Source organism: Sus scrofa, chromosome 11 (genome assembly GCF_000003025.6).
Source record: "Sus scrofa isolate TJ Tabasco breed Duroc chromosome 11, Sscrofa11.1, whole genome shotgun sequence".
Lineage (NCBI taxonomy): Eukaryota > Metazoa > Chordata > Mammalia > Artiodactyla > Suidae > Sus > Sus scrofa.
Window position 1 is genome coordinate 55,586,965 of NC_010453.5, and position 25,656 is coordinate 55,612,620.

The 25,656-nt window shown below is 33.4% G+C and overlaps 1 long non-coding RNA gene across 2 annotated transcripts in view; it reads right to left on the minus strand.

Annotated features, from left to right (window-relative positions):
• The window catches only part of LOC102163438, a 99,926-nt gene continuing 83,839 nt past the window's right edge, over nucleotides 9,570–25,656 (minus strand). Inside the window, exons 4-7 of one of the 2 annotated variants that reach the window (XR_002336716.1) lie at nucleotides 16,998–17,069; nucleotides 12,603–12,703; nucleotides 11,997–12,122; nucleotides 9,570–11,396 (exon numbers count right to left, since the gene is read on the minus strand). This is a non-coding gene — a long non-coding RNA (uncharacterized LOC102163438). The remainder of the gene's footprint in view (nucleotides 11,397–11,996; nucleotides 12,123–12,602; nucleotides 12,704–16,997; nucleotides 17,070–25,656) is intronic. The other variant, XR_002336715.1, reaches the window with a different exon arrangement.

Sequence of the window (25,656 nt, forward strand, 5' to 3'; positions counted from 1 at the left end):
AACAATTTGAGACTAAAATGGAATCATCACAGATGTCTTAGTTATTTAATGTTTTCTCCAATATAAATCATTTAAACTAATTCACCGTTGGTTATTCCTAAAATTCACTGTTTTGGAATAAGTTAAGAGCGAGACAGAGAGTGTCCACTTTGCTTTATTTCTCTCGCTTTTGTTGTTGTTGTTGTTTTTGCCATTCCTCATATATATGATGCGAGAAATTTGTTAAGGTTTTTGGTTTTCCAAAATGCCTCCTTATTTTCCCACCATTTTTTATCTGAAGGTTACAAAGTGTTGAAGCCAGTGTTTGTATTGATTTAGTTAATCAAAAAATTTATCTTCAATTTCCATTTGAATTTTAATGGATCAGTTAAAATAATTCTCATTCCTAATCTAAAAAGTCTTATTGTCAAGGTTACAACCACACAGATTTCTATTATAAATTTTTGCAACATCACATAATTAAATGATTATAAAATTCTGATTTATTGATGTAGCTTAATTCCAAACTCTTTACATCTTTGTTAAGGTAATACAGTTTATATTTCAAAACCTTTTAATCTTTCCAAGTGTTTGTTCCTAGGCTAGAATTATTATAAATGCCAGTTCCACTTCCTTTTGAAAGATAAGAATATTCACATTTTTTAATCAATCATTAGTTATCCTCTGGTAATGTGTCCATTTTATAATGATGGCTTGGAAAAGCTCATTTCATTAGTATCAGGAAAGTCTCAGAAGCACTTTCAGTGTCATAGTTCTTTACCTATTATCAAATAAAAGGAAAAAAATGCCATATTTTCCCTTGGGTTTTTCCTTTCTTTTTGTTGTATTGTTGATTGTATTTTTGTGTGAATGTGTGGCTTCAGGCATGCTGAACCTTGTTAATTTCAAAAAAAAAAACAGATTCCTTGGTAAGTCAGGTGGCTCAAATGGAGCAACTCAAGGAAGTGAAAAATGTTCATGTTTTATTTGATGCTTTTGAAATTTTCTATGTCAAGATGGTTTGCCCAAGGATATATTTTTCCACTTTCAGTAAGTTGTTTTGCCCCAACTGCCAACTTATTCCTTAGACACATTTCTCTTTATGGTGCTTTTTTCAAAATGCTTTGCTTAGTTCAGTTGAAGCTTGTGAAACCTCTTATATTTTTTTAAGTAATCATCCTTTAACTTGATTTTTAGAGTAAAAAAAACCTGATATATCACTTGAGATATTTCAGATGTTATCCAGCAGAAATTCTGTGCTTCCTTCATGATAACACGAGTTCACTAATCTAATTGTTGCATTTCAAAAAGCAAGTGATGATCCTAGGATTTTTCTTTCTTCCTTTTTTATTTTTTTCAAATTTACCCTTAAGAAATCTAAGTCAGTTATAATTTAAGTTTTAAAATTTTAGCAAAGTATACTTTGTTTCCTGTGGTAGTGTTTTCTGTATTGTCCCTTTAATAAATATCATGTATTTTTACCATGTACGAGAAAGTATAGCATATATTTACTGCCTACTCTGTGTCAGGTACCCTAAATGATTTAAAATACACATTCTCATTAAATCCTAAGGACATCATTGCAATATATTATGCCTATTTAACAATTTATCGACTATATTATTACTGATGTAGTTCAACCTATATGACACTGAATCAACTACATGTGAACATTTTCTAAGCACCAAAGGGAGTAGATGCTTAGTGGTGATATGGAGAAGTGATGTTGTGCATTAGTAAAGTAACTTTTTCAGCTTAGACAACAATGAGAAACTGATTCTTCTCCTTAAAATTTCATTTAAACATTTTCTTCTTATGTCAAATCACCACGAAGAAGACACACACATAAATATCAAGAAGGCAAAAAAAAGTGAGCATTTGAATAAAAGACAATTCAATTTCTAAGTAAAGAGTCATTCTAGGGATAATAAGTAAAACAGGTACAGTGGATCCTCATTTTTTCATCAATTCTGTATTTGAGAATTCTTTTCACTAAAATTTCTGTGTGACTCCTTAGGTCAATACTCATGCTTGTCTTACTGATTCTTTAGAGACATGTACAGAATGGCAAAAAGTTCAAATTACATGGCACACATTTCCAGCTAATGTCAAATAAGATAATCATTTACCTTTTTGTTTTAGTGCTCATGCTATAAACAAGTGACTTTTTTGTGATCTATTTAAGTGCCACAATTCTTTCATTTTTGTGCTTTTTGTTGATTATTTCACTTTTTAAATGTTCCCCAAGCCTAGTGCCAAAGTGCTGTCCATTGTCTCTAGGTCCAAGAAAGCTCTGATGTACCTTCTGGAGAAAATACATGTGTTAAATAAGCTTCATTCAGGCATGAGTTATAGTGATATTAGCTATGAGTTCGATGTTAATAAATCAACACTATATTAAATAAGATGTTTTAAAAGAAAGACACATAAAACAAAGTTATGTGTTGATTTGACAAAAATGTTATGACTAGAAATTTATAGGAACCTAATTCTGTATTTCTCCTAGGAACAATGTTTCAGTATTCACTATTGAAACAGCTTTTGTAGAGACTTTGTAGAACATAACTACTGGGAATAACAATAATTGACTATAGTTGGCATTCTTCCAAAACATCACAGTGGGTAAATATAGGTTTAAATGTACTCAAATAAAGAAACAGAACCTTGAGATTAGGCATCTTTTCAGTCTCCCCCACCAAATACTTTTTATCACTTGTTATACCCTCTAAAATGAGAAAACTTCACAGTAGGATTTTTTTTTTTTTTTTTTTTAAGAAAGATAAAGATCAAGGAGTTCCTGTCATGACGCTGTGGTTAACGAATCCGACTAGGAACCATGAGGTTGCGGGTTTGATCCCTGGCCTTGCTTAGTGGGTTAAGGATCCAGTGTTGCTGTGAACTGTGGTGTAGTCACAGATGCGGCTTGGATCCTGTGTTGCTGTGGCTCTGGCGTAGGCCAGCGGCTACAGCTCCAATTAGACACCTAGCCTGGGAACTTCCATATGCCTCAGGAAGTGGCCCTAGAAAAGGCAAAAAGACAAAAGAAGATAAAGAACAGCTGAATCTCGAGGAAGAAAATTCCAAATCAGATCAATAATTAAATAATGATATGGTCTTATTACTCAGTCTCTGCTTCTATTTTCTTTTTCTCCTCATTCTTATCATTTTTCTCCATCTCATGGCATCAGTATGCATCAGAACTTATTGATTATTCTTTGATAACGTCCCTCTTTTTCCTACTTGATCTTACTGTATAAGCTAGTCTTCACTATTTCACATATAGATTATAAGCAATCATAAAGATAATTTTCCATGAGCATAATATAGGTGATAATTTACAAGTACCTTTGAATTGTTTTCTTTGGTTTATCTGTTAATTATATTCTCATTTATACTATTTGTTTGTAAGTGAAATTATTTTAACATATATTTTTATAATAAAACATTAACTAAATTTAGTAAATTAACATAAGCAATGCTATATAAAAAGGTAACTCCCCATCTATGCATCTATGACAGAAATGGTTTATTGATGCTTCCTTTGCCAATTGTGGTTGAAGAAGGTAATAAAATTCAATAACATATTTCCCTCTAGTTCTGTTAGTGAAACAAAATATTTAGGACAAATATATTGTGATACATTAAATGTGTAGCACTGGTGCTATTTTAGATAATCTAGTCTAGATCCATTTTGGTAACTGCATTATATTAACCATCTATTTATTCTTGGTTCTCTTCATTGTGTTATGGAAAATTGACTAAAGAGAAGGATTAGATAATGACTTGCAGAAGGATGAACTATTTTTGGGAAATTTCAATCATGAAAACTATTTGGAGAAATAATAAATGTATACAGGGACTTTACATAATTTAGGTACCAGATTTATTTATCTAATAATAACATCCATGCTTTTTTATTTGTAAAAATTCCAAACCAATATATTTTGAGGCAAAGCCTTTGAACAATCACAAAGAGTTGTTTCATATTCTTTCTAAGTCCTGAGGAAAATACAAAAAGGTACATTTTTTTTTTCCTTTTAAAGTATATACTCTCTGGTTGAGGTAAGGCACAGTACAACAATTACTGGCAAGGCTTTTAAAGCTAGATCCACAAACAGTCATGTTTTTGGAAAGTCCCCACATTTCTCTGAATTTTTGTTTTCTCATCTATAAAATGGAGATAATAATCATAACTATTTCACTGTGCTATGGGGAGTTAATTGATAATCACAATGCCTAATATTTAATAGTTGCTTTAAAAGCATTTTATATTATAAGCTATTCTACTGTTGTTATCAACACTGGATGTTCTACAAACCAAAAGAAATTTAAATTTATCAGAATAATGTAATTATTCTATAAGAGGTAGAGAAGATGACTATTAAATATTGAGTGTTGAGCTGTGCTTTAAAATATAACCAGCTGAGGAGTGAATTGGAAATGTAATTTTACATTAAGTACAGGTATTTGCAGTTATGATGATTATGATTATTTTACCTAGGAATGAAACTGAAGATGGCTTTTAATCTAGAAAGAAATGAAGCATTTTTGGAAATTATTATCTTTATCCATTATGGCTCCTTGACCATATTGTATGAAATTGTATCTTGAAAGATAAAAAGAAAGTTGAAAGGGTTGAAAAGAGTAAAATTGATTATTCATATGTATATATCTTGAGATGTATATAGATATAGATATAGATATCCAGAAACCGCTGATTAAGGAAGGAAAGACTAATATACAGAAATGTTAGTAGTATATACTTCATAACTTTGCATTGCAGGAATATCAGTAGTTAAACCATTTTTCCTCTCTGTATGGAAAGGAGATTTTTCAACGTATCTAACTGATTGCCATCTCAAAAATAATGGAACTACATAAGCTCCATTTTTATATTTCTGTAGGAAAGCTGGCTAAAGACACTCTGGCATGAACATATGTGACTGACAGGTTATTGCACTCCATGGGCCTTATGACAAAATGAAATGATGACAAAGATGTAAAATAATAGGATATTTTGTTCAGCTTATGAAGCTATGCAAATTATATAAGCAGCAATGCTTCTCAAACCTTTATACTTATGAATCAAATGGAGATGTTGCTAAAATGCAGCAGGTATGGTTTGGGATCTGAAAATGTGCATTTTTTCACAAGTTCCCAGTTGGTGCAAATGTTGGGCTGTGAACCAACATTGTGATTAGCAAAAGCTTAGGAAATAGCATCAAGAAGTGGAATCAGACTAGTCTGTACCATATTCTTTTCTCATTCACATACTTAGCATAAATATATTCTCATATTTTGAAATCATTTACAAATATTTTTAGTTTTTGTTTTTCTTGATTACCAAAAAAAAAAGTGACCTTAAACTGGTAACTTCCCAGGTTGCTAAAGATAGTGGTAAGTGAACCAAATTACTAACTACATTAGCCAAGTATATTTTAGAGTAAAAGTTACATGTAGTTGTCTTAAACACACTTTGGAATAAGCAGAATGTTACGTAATAAATAGAGTTATTTGCTGCATTTTTAAATAATTCAAATCACGTTTCAAATCTATTTTAAGAAAATCCATGGTGGTGTTTTAAATCCTACTAATTGATAGAGTTTGGAACAATCAATGATACAGCTGAGCTGGAATTTGAGGAAGGACCATAAAAATAAGCAGCTATGTCCCAGAAGAAGCTAGAGTTAATCTATAAAATGAATGCTTGGTCATGGTTTCCAGACATTTCAATTCTAGTTCTTCTGCCAAATAGGCAATTGAAAGTAGGATTGTTTAGGTATTACTTTTTCTTATTTTAGGACAAGGAAGTCTAAGCTTAAATAGATTAACTCATTTGTCTAAGACCCAAAGCTAGCAGGAACAAATTTTGGATTCAAATCCAGGTAGGATAATTCCAAGTCCCTTACTCTTTTGACAAATGTGCTGGAGGTTATTGAAAAGGCTTCTGATACACTTATGCATTGAATTAGGCATTTGTAGCTTCCAATCTGATTTCTTTGAGAAATTTGGGGCCAAAGTGTATGCTTGTATTAGGTATCTCTCCTAAAATTCTATCTTCTGATACAACTCTTCCTCTTAATTTGTGACCACTTAAATAATATAATTTATTTTTTAGTAAAACATTTTAATTTTATATCCCTTTTATTGCATCCCACATCAAATCCTGGCAAATTTACATTGGTAAATAAATATTTGTTTTAAATTTCATTTTCACAATCAACGTATAATAATATATTCCCTGAATTCTTTTTTTATATATATAATGATCTTTATTTTTTTCCATTATAGCTGGTTTACAGTATTCTGTCAATTTTCTGCTGTACAGCATTGCGACCCAGTTACACGTACACGTATACATTCTTTTTTCTCACATTATCATGCTCCATCATAAGCGACCAGAATTCCCTGAATTATTGATCTCCTTTTTGTACTATCCATGATAGGTCAGTATTGACAAAGATAAATTTTAACTTTAAATGAAGTGAAAAATTAAAATAAATTCATTTTCTTTATATTTCATATTACATTAAAATATTTGGGGAGTGTTTAAAGAAAATAAAACTACCTTCTAAAACTATTCTATCCCCATTATGTAATATTCATGTTATTTTACATAAAGTAACATACTAGTTTTCCGTCTCCTTTTATATTTCATTAACAGTAATTAAATCAGTAATATAAGTATTAGAATTCTACCTATTTACCATTGTTAACAGTGATGGATTTCCCCTTTATCTCACAATGTAAAGAGAGTTACACAGTGAAAAAGAAACTTTGCTGCAGTGCAACAGAGCTCTACTTTTTTTTTCCTTTCCATTTGTTCAGAAGGGATTTTATTCAAAGCTCATTCTCTAATGTGGAAAGGAAAAATATAATAGTCATTTCCCACATATCTGACCCAGAAAATTAAAAATCTGATCTTTAGTGTGCAGTCAGGAAAAGGAAAAAAAAAATCTGTAGTTATTGACAAAGCCAAAATCATTCAGAATTCATATGTTTTTACATAGTAATTGGAGTTGTGACCTTAGCATAGAGTGAGAGATAAATATATTGACTTTCATCCATGGAAAATGTTGGCTTCTAACATAGACTATTTCTAAGTAGTATCGGCTATCTTTAAATGCCTACTTTTCTCTAGCAGCAGCATTAGCCCTGCTAGAAGTGTTCCTTAATGCGGTCTAATTGACAGTCTGAATGTGAGGCTGAGCCACCTCACTGCCTCTTATACTAACCATCCAAGCTGCTGTCCCTGGCCAGAGAACAGTTGACTGTTTCAATTACTCTGGGGTCATAAGATCATTGCCTGGTTACTTTTCAAATGATCACAATCACGTTTCCAAAGGTTCATTCTTATTGCTTTCTATGGGAAGTCATCACTTACATATGAAAGTAAAACAGTCTTTTTATGAAGCTAAAAATCTCTAAAGATATTAAAAATTTGATCAACTTATAACATCTGATAAAACAGGAATCATACAAGTTATCTATTTGGGGCATAATTATGTTTGATCAGGAAAGCATTTGTCACCATAGTATTTTCATTTTTATTGTATTCATCCTATTTGTATATCCATTTATGTAATAAAAATTTGTTTTTAAGAAGTAAGGCATAAAAGATAGGTAAATCTTTTTTTATAGAAATAGATATGTAAAAATTTTCTGTATTATTGGATATATACATGTACATTAAGTCCTAAAATTAAAAATTTAAACATAAGGTTGAAAAATTTATGAGAGACATTTTAAAAACCTTTATTTATATTCTCTTCATGAATCAGTCTTTTTATAATATTATATTGGCCAATATCTTTAAATTAACTTTAAATTAAGTATCATAGGTAGTTAACACTGGTAGGTAGTAGGGAAAATCTCAACTTTGTATATGAGGAGGGGATGGAAAACTTGCTTATTTCACATAATAAATTATTTACAAAACACATGTATTCCTAGTTGAAAAAAAACCCATTTATCACAGTCTAAATTTAGAGTGCCATCTAGTGATGAATAAGAGTTCACCAGCTATAGAATTAAGGAATATTGCTGCTTATATAATGTTAACTTCAATACAGATTTCTGTCTTAACCTGAACAATATGACTTAGGATATTCAATATTAATTTAGTGTACAGCATGATGATTTAATAAACTGTATGTAAATTCTAATACGTTTTTAACTTGAAAAAGATTTAAAACACATACAACATGTTTAACCTTAGCAACAGAAAAAATATTTTCATGTGAATTAAGAATCAAGTAGATCCCCATTGGCATTTGCATTAAAATACTTCCAATTAATTAACACTAACTAACCATATTAAGGGTCACCGATAATCCCCAACAAATGTTTGTTGATGGATTAAATCAGGGAATGAATAAAGAATAAATGTTTCAAAACTTATTGTTTCAAATGTCAATATAAAGCAGTAACAATGATAGTTTTAAGAATAAAACTCCTCTCTTTCAAAATTGGTCAGGTCAGCTTTGAGTGTTTTTTCCTTTTATTGGGTGATTAAGTGATTTTTTTTCCCCTAGAGTATTAAACTATATGATGTTTTTGAAATTAAACATCATTCACGAAAAGGAAAGCAAGGGATGTAAAGGTTGGCAAAGGAAAGGAAGAAAGGGGAAATGAGAATGAAATAAAGATCAAGGAAGAGAGAGCAGGAAAAGTCTGGGAAGGGAAGACAGCTTTATTGATGACTGCTCTGTGCCAGCTATTGTAACAGATGCTATAACATATATAACTCCATTTCTTTCCACCCCATTTGAGTAGGAGGGCAACTGAGACTTAGGAACTTACCCAACTGTTTCAAAATTTTATTTTTATCCTAACTTTATTATTCTTTGCAAGTGTTAAGTATTGTTCATTGTCAAAATCTATACCATAAATGTTTTTTAAAAGTTTACTAATATTTTGCAAGTTTTACTTATTTGGAGGTCTCAATTAGGTTTCAGATAGACATTTAGATCATAAGTTTATTATTTATATATTTTTCATGGGATTTTGGCAGTTAATTACAGGATTTGGGAAAAATAACAAAGGTGACAATTTTCAACCATGTATCTACTTCATATCTAGTTTATTATATTAAATTAGTATTTAAGCCCATTCATTTTGGTCTTGTTTACCTCATGCTGCTTGATTATGATATTTGTCCACAAATAAAATGATGTATTTTTACTATAGATTAAAATTGATGAACTAACCAAACAAATAAAAAAACACATAAACCATCCTAAAAGAGTCAAGTCCTTAAGCTATAGGATCCTCCAGTAGCCAGTGTCTGCTTCCCTTTAAAATCACTCAAAATGTTATGTAGGAAAGAGCAGTAGGTGTCAGAGAACTTCTAAGGTATAAGTGACTCCGCTGCCGCATAATCTCACTTGACACAGTAGCCATGTCCTAAATCACTATAATTAGTGAGATTTTACTGCTCATTCATGGATTCTGTTCAATGTAAAAGGCATTTTTCTTAACCTAATTAACGTGTTTTAAATAAATGACATGGGGTTCACATTATGCCCTAAATGAAAAAATAAACTTATATCTTATTTAATTTATTTTATTTTTTTAATTTTTAATTTTTTGGCCACACCCAAGGCATATGTAAGTTCCCAGGCTAAGGACAGAATCTGATCCAGAGCTGCAACCTACACCACAGCTGCAGTAACACTGGATCCTTAATCCACTGCACTGAGCAGGGGATCCAACCTGTGTCTCCTCAGAGACAAGCCAGATCATTAACTCACTTGTGCCACAGCAGGAACTCTCCCTTATATTTTAAAAGAGTTCTTTATCTGACCAAGTTTCTGAAAAAAATAATATAGTTGATGATTTCAGGGCAGTTTATTGAAGGGTACCAATAGGGTACCAATATCTATTTATACGCCAGAAAAATGGCTTCCACTCCTATCAAGCCAAATAGCATTGTTCTAATTTAGTATCAACCTCAATGTGATGATATTTCTGTGGAGATTTGCCAATAACCTGCTGTCATCATAGGAAGTAACTTTGGCTCAAGAATTTAGTCAGTGAGCAAGTCACGGGGGACATTCCAAAATGAGCAAGGCAGTCTCTGCCTTCAAGGATATGGAGAATTTTCTGTAGGCTATTACTTTATTCATTTCTCCTTGAGAAGAGGAAAAAGGAAGGTCATGCTAAATATGTTTTGTCTTAAAATGCACTTTTTCAGTAAATGAATCAGGGATATCTTGTACTTGTCAGTAAAAGATCGCCTTGAGCAAATTTTATTCCCTAGCAATAGTTGATATTTGTTGTGTTTCAGTTCTCATTTCTACCTATAATTGCCTTTTGGAGAATCACTGCTTCCCAATTTGTGTAACCTTGATAGAGCTGTTAATTTAGGTGCCTGTCCTCACAGTGCAGAATCTTAGGGGAGTCCCCAAAAGGTCCCTCCGTTAGATCAACTTTTTTCCCAACGTTTTCTCCACCTCCGGGGATAATTAATACCTAGTCAATCAGATGCTCTAGCCAAGGATCTTGAACATTTACCATGTAACCACGAACAGGGAAAAGGAAATGGCTTTGAGTTCATTCTTTGCAACAAGAAATTCAGCAAGCTTTCTGTCTCAACTGCATGATCATGAGTCCTTGCTAATCACAGTGTTAACAAGAGGATTGAGACTTGGGGATGATGCTTTGTACTTCATATTTAATCAGAAAATGACTCACTTGAACCCATGGAACCTCATTTGAATAAATTGTGGAGTTCCTGAAAGCAAGCAATACAGCTTCTAAGGGAAGGGAACGGATATTAATAAGAAAGCCATTTTCAGAGAGGTGGTTTTAAGAATTGCCTCCCACTCCAGATATGATATGACTGTATTCCTTGGCCCCTTTAGAGTTGAATGGGGCCTTGTGACTAAGTAAGACTGGGTGTGAGCAGAAGAGATAAGTGCTAGTTCTGGGTCACAATCTTGCTAATGCAAGATCCTCCAGGACATGCTTCGCCTGTCACTTAGTAACCAGCAAAGCTGAAATGTTAGCTCTTCTGTCAGTTCAGGTCCCTCAGGGATTATGTTGACGTATCATGACACCTCATGAAGACCATGTTAACTGAGTGTGGAGTAATCTTTTATTGTTGTGGCTACTGAGATTTAGGGGGTGGCATTTCAATATAAAACACCGTAACAAAACATACCCTGACAAACAAAATCAGCTACCTTCACTATCAACGTATGTCAGGGGCTCAGTTGAGCTGGAGAGAAAGCCCTGAGTTCTCAGCTGTCAATTAAAACAACAAGCCAAAATGAGAGTAACAGTCAAGGCTTTAATCACTTACCTTGAAACTATAAGCAAGAGGCTAAACCAGAGAAAGCTCTGCCTCTTCTTCCCTTTTTCCCCTATGGCTTAGATCAGCCCAATCGTGAACATGATATCACCCATGTGAGAACCTGGAACAAAAAAATTTTAGGAACTCAGGGGCCAGGGGTGAGAGAGAGGGAATGGCTAGGAGTGGAAAAGCACTGAGAACTGAGTCAGAGTGGACAAAAGTTTTCCCTCCCGTTACCGCAGTTAGAAAGCCTCAGCAGAGGACCTGAGGAAGGTTTTGGCCTAAGGCCCAGATAAAGAGGCTCAGAATAAGGCGACTGAGTTAGGAATGTAGATATACATCAGTGTAGTATGGCAGGCCAGGAGGTCTGAGTCCTTGCCTGCAACTCCCTTCAGGAACTGCAGTACACTGATTATGCACCAAGCCAATGTGGAGAGGGCAGCTTTCCTTCATGAAGCTGTCAGGAAAGATTTCCTAATTGTCTTTATTAGGTCTGAAAAATCACATACAGGATTTTTGGCTTGCAGCCAAACTCCTCACTATATATTTACAAGACCAGGAATGTATCTGCTTTGACACCAGAAGTAGGAATTGGTAATTATTATTAATTTCTAATGATTAGAGGTTTTTTTTTTTTTTTTTGGTGGCTTAAACAATCATTTTAATTTGCTCACAATTTTGAGGGTAAGGAATCTGGAAAGGGCTAACCTGAGTAGTTTACCTATGACTTTGTTGGTATCAGCTGGGGTAGCTGTGAAGCTGTGACTGAAGGATGTCCTCCCAAGAGGGTGTCTCCATTCACATATCTGTTGCCTCAGTTTTTGTTAATCTCTCTCTCTCTTTTTCTCTGCAAATTAAATTTAATAGTTATGGTATCACATTTTCTAGGGCCTTTGCATGTGCTGGGATTTCTAAAGTCTCTTACAACTTGGTGATCCCAGGGTAGTTACAATTTTTCTTCATGGTGGGTGGCTTCCAAGAGGCCGGAAGTAGAAGCTAACAGATCAGGGAAGGAAAACATCTAGAACTAACACAGAATCACACCTGCTATTTTTTTTTTTCTTTCTTTTTTGGCTGCGTTCCAAGGCGTGGAGAAGTTCAAGCCAGGAATCAAACTCAAGCCACAGCAATGACAATGCCAAATCCGAAATTGCTAGGCCACTAGGGAACTCCTTTTTTTTCCTTTTTTTTTGGGGGGGGGGAGTCAGTGCAGTCACAAAACTCACCCAGTTTTAAGTGGTTAGGGATTAAACTTTACCTCTTGCTGGAGGAATGGCAAATCACATTGTAATAACACATATGGAAACGGAGATATTGTTGTGGTTACCTTTGGAAAACAAATCTGCCGTGTATCCCACGTTGGTGAGTTTAGGAAGACTGGAATACTAACTAGCTCAAAGAACATCTGTAGCAAAGCATTTATATGTCCTAGGAGCAAAAATATATACACATTAACATAATGTAACATATACATATAATATGTTGTGTAAGAAGAAATAGGATGAAATGTTTATTTTAAGGGATAATGTTTATTTCTAAGGGAGGCTTTATTTTAATTTTCTATTGCTACTATAACAAATTCCTACAAAGTCAGTAGCCAATAAGAGTTCCTATTTTTTATCTCACGGATCTAGCTCAGAAGTCTAGGTGCAGAGTTCCTGCCATGGCTCAACGGAAATGAGTCTGACTAGCATCCATGCGAAGGCAGGTTTGATCCCTGGCCTTGCTCAGTGAGTTAAGGATCTGGTGTTGCCATGAGCTGCAGTGCAGGTCACAGATTCGGCTCAGATCCACAGTGCTGTGGCTGTAGTGTAGGCCAGCCGCTGTAACTCCCATTCGACCCCCGTTCTGGGAATCTCCATATGCCGGGGGTTTAGCCCTAAAAAAGACAAAAAAAAAAAAAAAAAAAAAAAAAAAAAGACGAAGAAGAAGAAGTCTAGGTGGATTTAACTAGTTTCTCTGCTCCAGGTCTTACAAGGCTGGAATCAAATTACCACAGATCTGAGTTGCCTACTAGACAATGGGGCAGGATCTATTTCTAAACTTATTCAGGTTTGTTGACTGAATTCAGTCTTTTGTATTTGTCAGATTGAAGCCTCTGTTCCCTTGCTGACTATTAGTTGGGGCCAATTTTTGCTCCCAGAAGCCGCACATGTTCCTTCTACTTTTTATGTGGATCACTCAAGCAACAAGAAATTGAATCATTGTTGTGCTTTCAACCTCTCTGACTCATTCTTTTTCCATCTCTCTCCAATTCCAGGTAGAAATGTATTTGTCTTTTAGGGACTCATGTGATTATAGTGCATCTATCCAAATAAACCAGAATGATCTCACTATCTTAAGGTCTGTAAATGTTAAGTATGTTTGCAAAATCCTTTTGCCTTATAACATATTCTTAGGTTACAGAGAGCAGGGTATGAATATATTTAGGGAGATATTCTACCTATCATAGAAATCGCCGGAGTTCCCGTTGTGGCACAGTGGTTAATGAATCCGACTAGGAACCATGAGGTTTCAGGTTCGATCCCTGGCCTCACCCAGTGGGTTAAGGACCTGGCGTTGCTGTGAGCTGTGTAGGTTGTAGACGCGGCTCGGATCCTGTGTTGCTGTGGCTCTGGTGTAGGCCAGTGGCTACAGCTCCAATTGGACCCCTAGCCTGGGAACCTCCATATGCCACAGGAGCGGCCCTAGAAAAAGGGAAAAAGACCAAAAAAAAAAAAAATCACAAAAATTTTTGATCTGTGTCCTGAGATGAAAAGGATATTTTAGTGCTATAGAAGTTGAAGATATGGTAGAATATGGACTGTATGTGAAGAAGTTTGAACTAAATTTGCTTTTCCAGGAAATAACATGATATTCTTTGTATTTTGAAGAGATACATTTACTGTGGATGTGAAGTATCTTTAGAGGAAACTGATTCAAGGCTTAAATATCAGAAAGAAATAATGTTATATATTACAGCTTACTCATAAGGTTAACAGAAAAAGAACAATTTCAATGGGTGGGAATGAAAGTATTTGGTGATCAAATTTTTCTTATAAAAAGATCTTGATTATATATGTAAGTTTATCTAAACATATGGGGAAGACATGGAAAAACAATACTTTTGGTTGGAATTATGATGACTTTGAAATGTAGTTAGGCTATCTTTAAAGAGATTATTTGAGGTAACCAGATGAATTAATAGCTCTTGAGTTCAAGAGAGAGATAAAATTTACAGAGGTACTGAAATTTTCTATTTCCTTTTAAAAAACATAATTTTTTAAAAAAAATTAAAAGACCCATATCTTCTAGAAGTCTAAAAGAAAATTTGGAAAGCATTATCCACTTTGCCTTAGTCCATCCAGGTTGCTAAAAGGAAACACTATAGACTGGGCAGCTTATAAGTGACAGGAATTTTTTTCTCATGGTTCTCGATGCAGGAAAATCCAAGATAAGGCAGCAGCCTGGTCAGGTGAGGGCACTCTTCCTCACAAGCTGGAAGGGGCAAGGGAACTCTCTAGGATTTTTTTTTTTTTTTTTTTTTAAGTACTAATCCAATTTATAAAGGCTCCACTCTTAAGGCCTAATAGATTTCCAAAGGCCTCATCTACCACTACCATCACTTTGAGGGTTAGAATTTCAATATATGAATTTTGAGAGGCCATGAACCTCCAGACCATAGCACACCTCTTCCCTGAACATATCCTTAGGGACACATTATATACTTTTTCTTGCTATAATAATTGTATTTTCTTCTAAGTGGTTGGTTTTAATAATGCTTGAACAAAAGCATGTCTTGAGGTCTTAATAATTCATCTTTTTAGCATTTAAATCCTCTTCTTAATTGCTGACTAATATTTTGGCTATACAAAATCCACAGTCTCTAGGTGTCTATTTTGCAGCATAAATAGAACTTGTTGTCTATCAGAATTTATTCCAAAATGGAAATAGCACTTTTAAGTGGAATGAGCCTACATACTTGGTAGAGTTTAAAGGGTAAAAAAAAAATTTAGTGAAATAAAATTTTATATCATACTTAAACACACTCACACACACACACACACACACCCTCATTTGAGTTTAAAATTGTGAAGAAGTAATAAAAAGATGTCATAGAATTAAAGAAAAGCCAAATATATTTATGTGGTCAATAGAATTTTGCAGTAGGGAAATTTTTTTCACCCTTCTTGCCTACTCAACTGCTCTCTGACTTCAGGGTTGTTCTGGTATAGATGCTCAAAAGAAATATCCTAAACTAGGGTGTTGCATTTTTATAACTAATAATATTATTTCCATTCCCCATTATTCTGTTTGCCAGTTTCCACATTTATGGAGCAATTATTTATGAATTTGCTAAACTTTTCCACAAAACTTTCTTTTTGAAAAGAATATACTGAATCTAAAAATGGACTGTATTCTAAGACCTGATATATGTGTATATAAAGATTTGAGCCTTTATAGGACAGTTTTGTCTCAGAAAATACATGCTAAAATATAGGTTATTATGGGAATTGTTTTATAGTAGGTGCATTTGATTTCTTTTTTCTTTTTCTTTTTCTTTTTCCTTTTTTTCTTTTTTTTTTTTTTTTTTTTTTGGCTTTTCTAGGGCTGCACCTGCGGCATATGGAGATTCCCAGGCTAGGGGTCTAATTGGAGCTGTAGCTGCCGGCCTACACCACAGCTACAGCAACACAGGATTCGAGCTGTGTCTGTGACCTACACCACAGCTCATGGCAACGCTGGATCCTTAACCCACTGAGAGAGGCCAGGGATCGAAACTGCAACCTCATGGTTCCTAGTCAGATTCGTTAACCACTGAGCCATAATGGGAACTCCAAATTTCTTTTTATACTTGTTTAGTTTTGGTAAATTTCTTTATTTCTTTTTTCTTCTAATTTTTTTTTTCTTTTTTAGGGCCACACTAGTGGCATATGGAAGTTCCCAGGCTAAGGGTCAAATCAGAGCCACAGCTGATGGGCTACATCACAGCTACAGCAATGCCAGATCCCCCACCTACTGAGCTAGACCAGGCATCGAACCTGTGTCCTCATGGATACTAGTTGGGTTTGTTACCACTGAGCCACCATGGGAACTCCTAGTTTTGGTTAATTCTGATTTTATTTGGATTTGTTTGTTTTCTTGCTGGTGTTTGTATGTTTTTGTCTTAGAGAATTACTATTTTGCAATGTGAAGAATATCAAAAAGAATGCTATGAAGTTTATAAACAACAATAAATAAAAAATTTGATTTATTATTTTGAATTAATAAAATTAATATTTGTAAAATTGGAACTTAATAGATAAGGTCTCCAGGGGCACAGAAGAAAAACCATGTGGACATTATCCACTGATAAACCTGTTATCATTGATGCTGCTGTTTACTAAAAGTCTCCAAGTCTTGGGAATACCTAGAACAGACCTTGGCCTTGGTATTCACCTAGGTATTTGCATGAGAACTATTGTAATATGCTTATGTTGATTAGTTACAATTATTTAGCATAAAATAACATTAATTTTGGACACATTGTATGCACTTCCTGTGTTTGATTTCACATAATGCTATCTAATTTTGACTGCAGATTTGTAATTATTTATCAAATGTTGACTGTTTCTATATCCACCTCCAAAATTTTCTTACATTTTATCCTATAATTACAGGGTCCATTTTTAGTTTTTGCTCCCATTTTTGCAATAAATAAATAAATAAAAAGTTTAAAAACAGGTGACTTATTTTTGCTAACCAGTTAATCCTGCTTCATGTTCTCATTCTTTAAATGAGTTCCATTTATTTACTGAAGTAGTTTCTTAATCTCCTGAAAAAAAGAAAAGAATTGAGGCAGAACTTGATTTGCATTATATTGATGTATTAACATCACACTTGACATATGACAGTTTATTTGGTTTACAAATGGATACAAACAATAACATCAAAATGCAGAGCAAAAATATTGGCAATATTGGCTATTATTTATACTGAACAACAGTGTTATTTAGAAGTTAGGAAAAAATCAATGTTACTTGGAATTCAGTAGAATACATTAAATCTCTTTTTGTTTATTTTGGCAATAAAAGTAAATTGCAGAATAAAGAAAAAATTCTGCACTCAAACACTAATCCACTTTCTATCTAAACTTATACATATGCATTTACACAGGCACACAAATCACTCACACATGTAAGATATCTAATGATTTTCTGTTGCTTAAAAGCTAGAATCTTATTTAATTCATAGAATGTTAAAGCTGGGAGAAACTTAAACTTTACATCATCTGAGCTTGTCTTTTCATTGTCAAGGTCATAAAATGAGAGTGATTTAAACTATAGAGTCAATTCGTCTTGCAAGCCCAGTTTCCATCTTACTATAATGGTTTGTCCCATCTATCTAGAAAACTCAGAAAGAATATAATAAAAGCACATTTCTGAAATCCCAAGATCATTTTAAGGGATAATGCTTTCTCCCACCTTCACTTCCCAGAAGCTTGTTATCTGATTTTGATCCTCAACATATTAGAGGCTTTGCTAACGGCTCTTTCTGATACTGAGTCATCCAACACAAAATTTCTCCTTTTAATGTATGAAGAACCTAGAATGAGTTTGGAAATTTAAATGCATTTGATGAAAGTGACACGTGTTTGTTTAATATTTTAAATATAGATAAATATATCTGCATTTAGTTTAGAGGGATATAGTTAGAAGAAAAAGGTCTTTGGATTTCCCTGGTGTCCTAAAGTAAGCTTTTCTAAAATGATAGCTACACGGAATTATCACTGCTATGGGTCTTCTTCAATTCCTGGCCCTGGAACTTTCTCTAGCCAAGGGTGGAGCCAGCCAACCAACCACACACACACACACACACACACACACACTCTCTCTCCTCACACACACACACACACACACCACACACACACACCTTCATTTTCTGCCCAGGAGAGGATGTCAAAAATAGAGTTGAATATCCATGCATAACCCCCCCCCAATGAGAGCAAGAAATAGAGATTATGAGCCTAAAATGCACGGAGTAAAAGCAAAAATAAAGAAACTGAGACGGAATTGTCAAAGAAGCACCAGAATAATCTGGGCAAACAAAGGGAGTAGAGCCCCCCGAGGGTCTAGAACTCAGTAAGGTTGATGGCACCATACGGTGATACAGTCGTAAAAGGACAGAAATGCTTTTCATTAAAGTTAGAAACTGGGATATTTTTAATTTCTTCAAAGAGAATATTTTAAATTCAAGCATGGCAGAATTGTGGAATTTTAAAATGTCAGTAGCAGTTGAGATCCAGGAAACTGGAGTCATAAAATGTGGTATCAATTTTCTGTAATTTGACTGAGAAATAAAAGAGAAAGGGAATTTGCAGGTCAGTAGCATAAACAGAGAAAATTGTTTTGTACTGTTTTTGTTGTTACTGAAATGGATACATACAAAAGAAATTGAAAGAGGATGGGTATCTAATAGAGACAGGATCCTTTTCCTGGAGAAAATCCATGAGGAAATAGGTGGTAAAATTATCAAAAGCACTGGCATGTGGAATAGGCTAAAGATCAAGAGGCCAGTTTCCCAAAGCAGGTAAATTTCTAATGTCTGAATCTATTCTTTGCCATGCTTAACAAAATTATCATCTTATAGATATAATTCAGATTTTGCAAGGTTGATTATGAATAAGTTTAATTAAAGATGAAGGAAAGAGAGGAAGAAGAGGAAGAGGAGGGCTAAAGAAGAAAAGAGAGGAGAAAAAGGAAAAGATTTCTGACACATTGACACACAGTCAGCTATGTAAGTAGAAATGTGCTGGAGTTTTAGAAGAGCACGTAGTGGATTGTAACTAAACTTTGAAGAACAAATACGGTTTGGATGAAAAGGAAGACAGGGACAGGGCTTGTTATGATCTGAAGTACTCAGGATAAAGTTCAAGAATAGCAAGGAATGCCAAAGGATATGGACAGTGTACAAGGTTAAATGATAAAGTTAATACAATTAGGATGCTAACATGTATTTCTGTTAAAGATGAAATTTACTTATCATCCCATATGCCATTTTTTATCTTATCTTAGAAGCAACTATATATATTAAAGTTCATTTCATTCTTTATTTTAAATGAATTCTATTGATCGGTATATCTCATTCTTTTAAAGGTACTTCTTTTCAGCATAGTGTAGAATATGCTAATACTCTTAAGAAATCCTAACAGCAGTCGTTCAATATAGAGTCAACATGGTTATTTGGTTGCTTTGATATACTTTAGATGTTCAGGAATTCAATATTGAAATAAAATAGAAAAGATTTTAAAGTTTATAAATGCATTCACTAGGCCTTTGTAATCATAAGTGGGTTAAACAATAAGTCTGCTGATAAAGTTAATTTCCAGAATGTTCATAGAAGAATTATTTTTAAATATAACAATAAAAGTTCATGAATGTATGCCTCTATAAATTAGAAAGCTGAATAGCAACAATAAAGCATGCCAATAAATTTTATCAAACATAGTTTCATTAATCCAAATTTCACTTCATAAGTTTATAAAACTAAGTTTCCCCAAATATTTTATTCAAAAAAGATGGAAGTAATGATTTAGAATTGTTCCACTGCAGGTAAGAAACCCAATATGGAAGACTTCTGGGAAATAGCGTGTGCTTCCTATAAACAAATGGGGAATTTGTAATTTTATGTTGACTTTATGATTTTAGATTTCATTAAATGCTTAGTTTTCTGATCATGGCTAGCAAGGATTATGATTTCTGTGTAAAGCTGTGTAAAGCTATCTTAATGTACCCAGCAGGTGTTGTCCTAATTTGGGGTAGCAAAATTGGTAGATTTTATGACTGAATACACAGGCACTTTCTTGGCTTTGAGAAAGCTAGGCTTTTACAATATATATATACATTGTATATATATACTGTGTATATATATATATGTATATATATATATATTTATATATTGCTAAGTATTTCTCAGGAATTTTTTTGGTGAGAAATATATTGTCCAATCAAAATTTGATTTGTAAACTTCTCAAGTGATCAGTAAGGATTCTGAATTCTTAAATTTTTTCTTCATCAATAAATGGATCTTTGTAACAAAGATGAGGATGATACCAGAAAGATGTGTAAGTTAACAATAATTTACAATAAAATGAATTATGATCAATAAAGGAATTAGAAAAACCCTCTTAATAATCCAAATAAAATACAGGACTACAGCTTTTCATGTTAGTAATGGGGGATGGTGAGAATGAAGAAAACAGTAGAGTTGTAACATAGAAAGAAAAAACACCTATACTTTTGAATTCTTGATATGTGCCAGACACTTTACACATTTCTCATTATTTATTATATGATCTTTAAATGCATAAATAATTATAAAGTGAGAATTCTAAGTCATTATGACAAAAAAGCTAGATAGGAGTAGAGCTTAAATCTAAATCTACTTTGATGTAACCATAACATTCCAAAGGATACTCAAAACACTGGAGGGTGCTTAAAGAAAAATGAAAATAAAAACTATATTTTCAACAAATTGGGAAAATAGAATCAAAATCATAAAAGGAGAAGAAGAAATAAATTTCCCTTCATTCTATCCCATGTAAAATAGTTGTGGGAGTTCCCTGGTGGTCTAGAGGTTAGGATTTAGCACTTTCACTGCTGTAGCCCAGGTTCAGTCCCTACTCTGGGAACTGAGATGCCCACATTGAGCCACTGCATGCTGCAGCCAAAAAGTAAAAAAAAAAAAAAAAAAAAATTAAAAAAATAAAACAAGATAGTTGCAACACAGGGACTGACTAAAAACCATTAAAATATCAAATATATATCATATAAAGATATACATATATGAAATGTATGTGCGGATACATGTGCATGTTCAAGTGTGTGCATACATATGGATGAGAATTTAGGCAGGATGGCCTATATGTTCAGTATTTCCATTTTCTAATCATTTAACATTATGATATTTGCAAAGCATCAGCTGAAATCTTTAACGTGTTTAGCATGTATTCTGTTTTACTAGGTAGCAGTTTCTAAATGAACAATTAATATAGCGTTGATATATAGCTAAATAGACTATTTTGAATTGTTTCAGCTAAAAGCCCAACTAAGTCACTCCAAACAGAAAATGCTTTGCCCCAAAATACAAAACAGTATTTTGTAAAATGAATTTCTCTCTCTTTTTCTTCTTGTAATATCTCCTGTGCTTTGACTGACACTTTGGGCTCACACATTTAAAACTGCTTTAGCAATAGTGAAAGCGTTTGGAAAATTAGGAATTGAGTAATAATCACTTGAAATAATATTTTCCCCAACACAGACATATTTACAAAAATTTTACTCATTCTGCTAAAACTCTTTAAATATACATTTCTGGATTTTTACATAACTTTTTTGTTTTTTTTGGCTGTGCCCTCAGAATGCAGAAGTTCCTGGGTCAGGGATCAAACCTGCACCACAGAGGAATCCTTTGACCCACTAGCCACCAGGGAACTCCTTATATAACTTTTAAAAAGGAGAAAAAAGAAAATGGCATCTTGATACCTTTAATTACAGTCAAATTTAGGACATGATATGTTCACCACAGAATTAGAATGAAAAAAAATTTGACAAAATTTTTTATTTAGACCTTAAGGTATTTGTCAAGTGCGCCACAACTGAGAGAAGCTGGGCCATGCCAATACAAACATATTTATTGAGTGCTTTTGCACTCTATCATTTAACTCATTTTACCTTTATTTTGGAAATATAGAAATGGAGGTAAAGATGAGTTTGTAACTTCTTCAAATGAAAGTCACGAAGTTAATACATGGATCTCAATCCAGTTTCCAAGGTACACAGGCTGCAGTGCTTGCTTTTCAATAGGAATGTGGTAACCAGGCATGGATATAGTATCAGCTGGTTGAAGATGGTACTATTTTCTTTATATTTCTTTTCCCAGTCCCTGCTTCCTGTTTTTATGCTGTCTTCCCATCTCACTCTAGGTAGACTAACAACTAAAAACACAGTGCAGGGACAGCATCTTCAGAATTCTCTTTTTATAGTAACTAGAATTGTGAAAGTTGCCATTCCAGTGAATACTTCAGTAGAAGTCAGGATGAAAAGAAATGAGAAACAGAAGTCCTGTAAAGATATTGATTCCTCCCAATGAACATAAACTGTGGCAGGAAATAACAGGACATTCCCATTCTCTATACTGCCAATATCTACATGGGGAGGAGTAAAAACAAGGCCAATCGTTGTCAGTTCTTCAATATGGCAAACTGCCAGTACTTTTAGGATCTTGAAGTTCAGACATTTAACAACCTGCTCTCCATTTAGGTAATTTAGTCCTTGTGAAAGGAAGACTGGCAGGAAGGAAAGAAAGTAAAGCACTCCGTTTAACCAAAGAAAAATAGATCTTGGGCACTAAGTGCACAGTCTTCTATCGTGTTATCCTGACAAGACATTTTCCTTTACACATGGAAAGAATCATTTACAGGAGAAAGGGTAATTGAGATATTGACCTTAACCACTCCTTGATCTTAGAAACCTGTCCACTTACTAGATAATGCCCATGGCTGCTGTGGCTACTTTATTGTTTTTTCAAAAAAAAAAGTTCCCTCTGGATTGTTAAAGAATGTCTACACAATATGAAATTCATAAACATATACTTAGGATAGATTCTGAACTAGAGATGACAGGCTTTTAACACATTTAGTAGGTGTTAGAAATAAAAGCAACATGGAGTTGCTACTTGTGAAGAAGTTACTTAAATCATTATCACCTAATCCCTTACACATTTTTCCACTCATGTTTTTGATCCTATGGTAACAAAGTGCAATCCTAGTCTCATAGGGAAATCCTTAAGAATAATTTAAAGATTGTGGGCCACACTAAAGCCAGATAACATTTCATTTTCAACTGTGAGTTGACAGAGCAACATTCTACAATATTTAAAATGGGTCTCCTCATTGTTAAGGATCCATTAAGTTGAAAGAAAACATATGTATTTATTCTTTAAATATTAGACAGCATGTCCATTTCTAAAAAAAAAAGACATGAACTGAAGTTTGACACAATAGCTTGAAAGCTTTCTTTATAAAAATCAGAACAGAAAGCTTTTTATAACAAAGACAGCACTCAGAACTCAATTATTTGTATAATATTTTTTAGAAGATTAAATAATGTGTTTGGGTAGGACTAGAGGAAATGGTTAATATACATAGGGCTATGGTTAATGTAAATGAAATGGCAAAGGAAAACTATTGATTGATCCTTTATGTCATTTGCTAAGAACTTAAATGGAATTATATACATATATATTTTGTTCTTATTAAATCCTCACAGAAGACCCACGGGAAACTTTATTACTTGACTTTTATTAATGAGAAAAAAGAGACTAAAAGATAAAATATGTTTTTACATGTCACAGATCATTGAAATTCAAAACCAGAATCTCTTACTTTAAGGCTTGTATTTTCTCCGGGTCATGAATTGTTATTAGTGTCACGTGTCTTTCAAACCATTGCTTCAGTCATATCCCTACATCATTATTTAGCTGGTCCAATCTTGGAAAAATTAAAAAAAATATATTTTAATCTCACCATTTTTCTTATTGCAAAATGGAAGTTATTATCCATGACCTATCAATATCATGTCTCTTTAAACAGCACTGTGACAAGATAAAGTGTAGGCATTTTACAAAATCTAAGATGATAGGAAGTATAAGATGTTGTCATATTTAGGAGTTCCCTTTGTGGCTCAGCAGAAACGAATCTGATTGGTAACCATGAGGGTTAAGGATCATGAGAGTTAAGAAACTCAGTGGCATAAGGATCCAACATTGCTGTGGTTGTGGTGTAGGCCAGCGGCTACAGCTCTGATTCAATCCCTAGCCTAGGAACCTCCGTATTCCACAGGTGTGGCCCTAAAAAGACAAAAAAAAAAAAAAAAAAAAAAAAAAGAAAAAGATGTTGTCATGTTTGAAATTGTTTTTAGCATTTAACAGAATTACACAAATGATGTCTGAGTTGTGTTCCTGATTAAGATTCATGAAATCTTCTCTGGGTAAGACATTGCTCACAAAGTAATAATCATAATAATAAGGCAATAAAGGAAAAAATGGTTATCTGATATTATCAGCATGTTTTAAACACTTTAAATATCTTATTTAGAATACATCTTTAACTTATACGCCAACATTCCATAATGAGAAATGAAGATGACAATATTTTCTGCCTTTTCCGTTTATGAATATTTCTAGACATGATAATCCTCTTTATTGTTAGACTTCTATTATATATCATGAAGGGCACTTTGAATCTCATTTTCTCAAAGAGAGAAACTCAAAAATGCTTTTGTTGATAGTATTTCTGACTTTACAAGGGAGAGTAACATATTCTAGGTAATGAAATCAATGTTTCTGGCATCTAAACTTTATACATTTTAACTTATATTTCATTGGCTTAATATTTGAGTATTTATGAATCATATATTCTTACTTCCCAATATTTGAACTATGTTTTGCTTAGTAACTATATAATAATAACAAAGATGTAGTAACCATACAATAATAATAATAATTATATATGGGAGTGTTTAATTTGCTTTATACTGGTTATTTTGGGGGAGTAGAAGGAGCTGTATGACACCAGATGATGAAGATTGTTTTACTGTGATTGCATTTTCTGCTCAATTTGTACTTGATTGGTAAAATTATAGATGAGGAAAATAAATTAATAGAGAGACAATGGTAAAATTCTGATAGGGGATGATGGCTTATAGCTAATGGAACTAGAAAGGCAGTGGTATCTTAGTGTAAGCCTTTACACGAAGGACCACAAGTGATAAAAGTTTCCAGGGTATCAGAGATAAAGCCATTCTTCCTACCTGTCCATAAAAGTCATCAGTGTTTGAGTACCAAGAATACTTAGAAATTTTAACAGCTTCAATATAAAGTAGACCGGGCATGAAAGCTAGTATGCCAGTAATGGACAGTGGAAACAATAAGGCTTCTCAAATAACTCTGTGAGCAGTAGACAGAGATAAATGCAGTCAAAATTAGAAAGGAGTAAGATAATAGACTTTAAGGTGAATAGAAGAGACAGGCTATTATTTTGAGCATACCTGAGAAACTTAATTTTGAACTTCTTAAGAATCAGAAGAACAGAGTAAGGAATGTCTAATTCCCAACAAAAAGGTTCTCAAGGGCACAATGATTTGAGCACAAAAAGGACATAGACATTATTTTATGGTCACAAGAAACATTCTAGTTAAAAGAGTAATAATAGTTACAACAATCATACCAGAAATTATTGAGGCATTGTTCTGAAGATTCAATATACACTTTCTGTTTTCATCTAGACACTAATCATGTGAAATACATATTACTCTTACTGTTTTACAGACGAAGAACTTGAAATTTAGAGAAGACAATTTTTC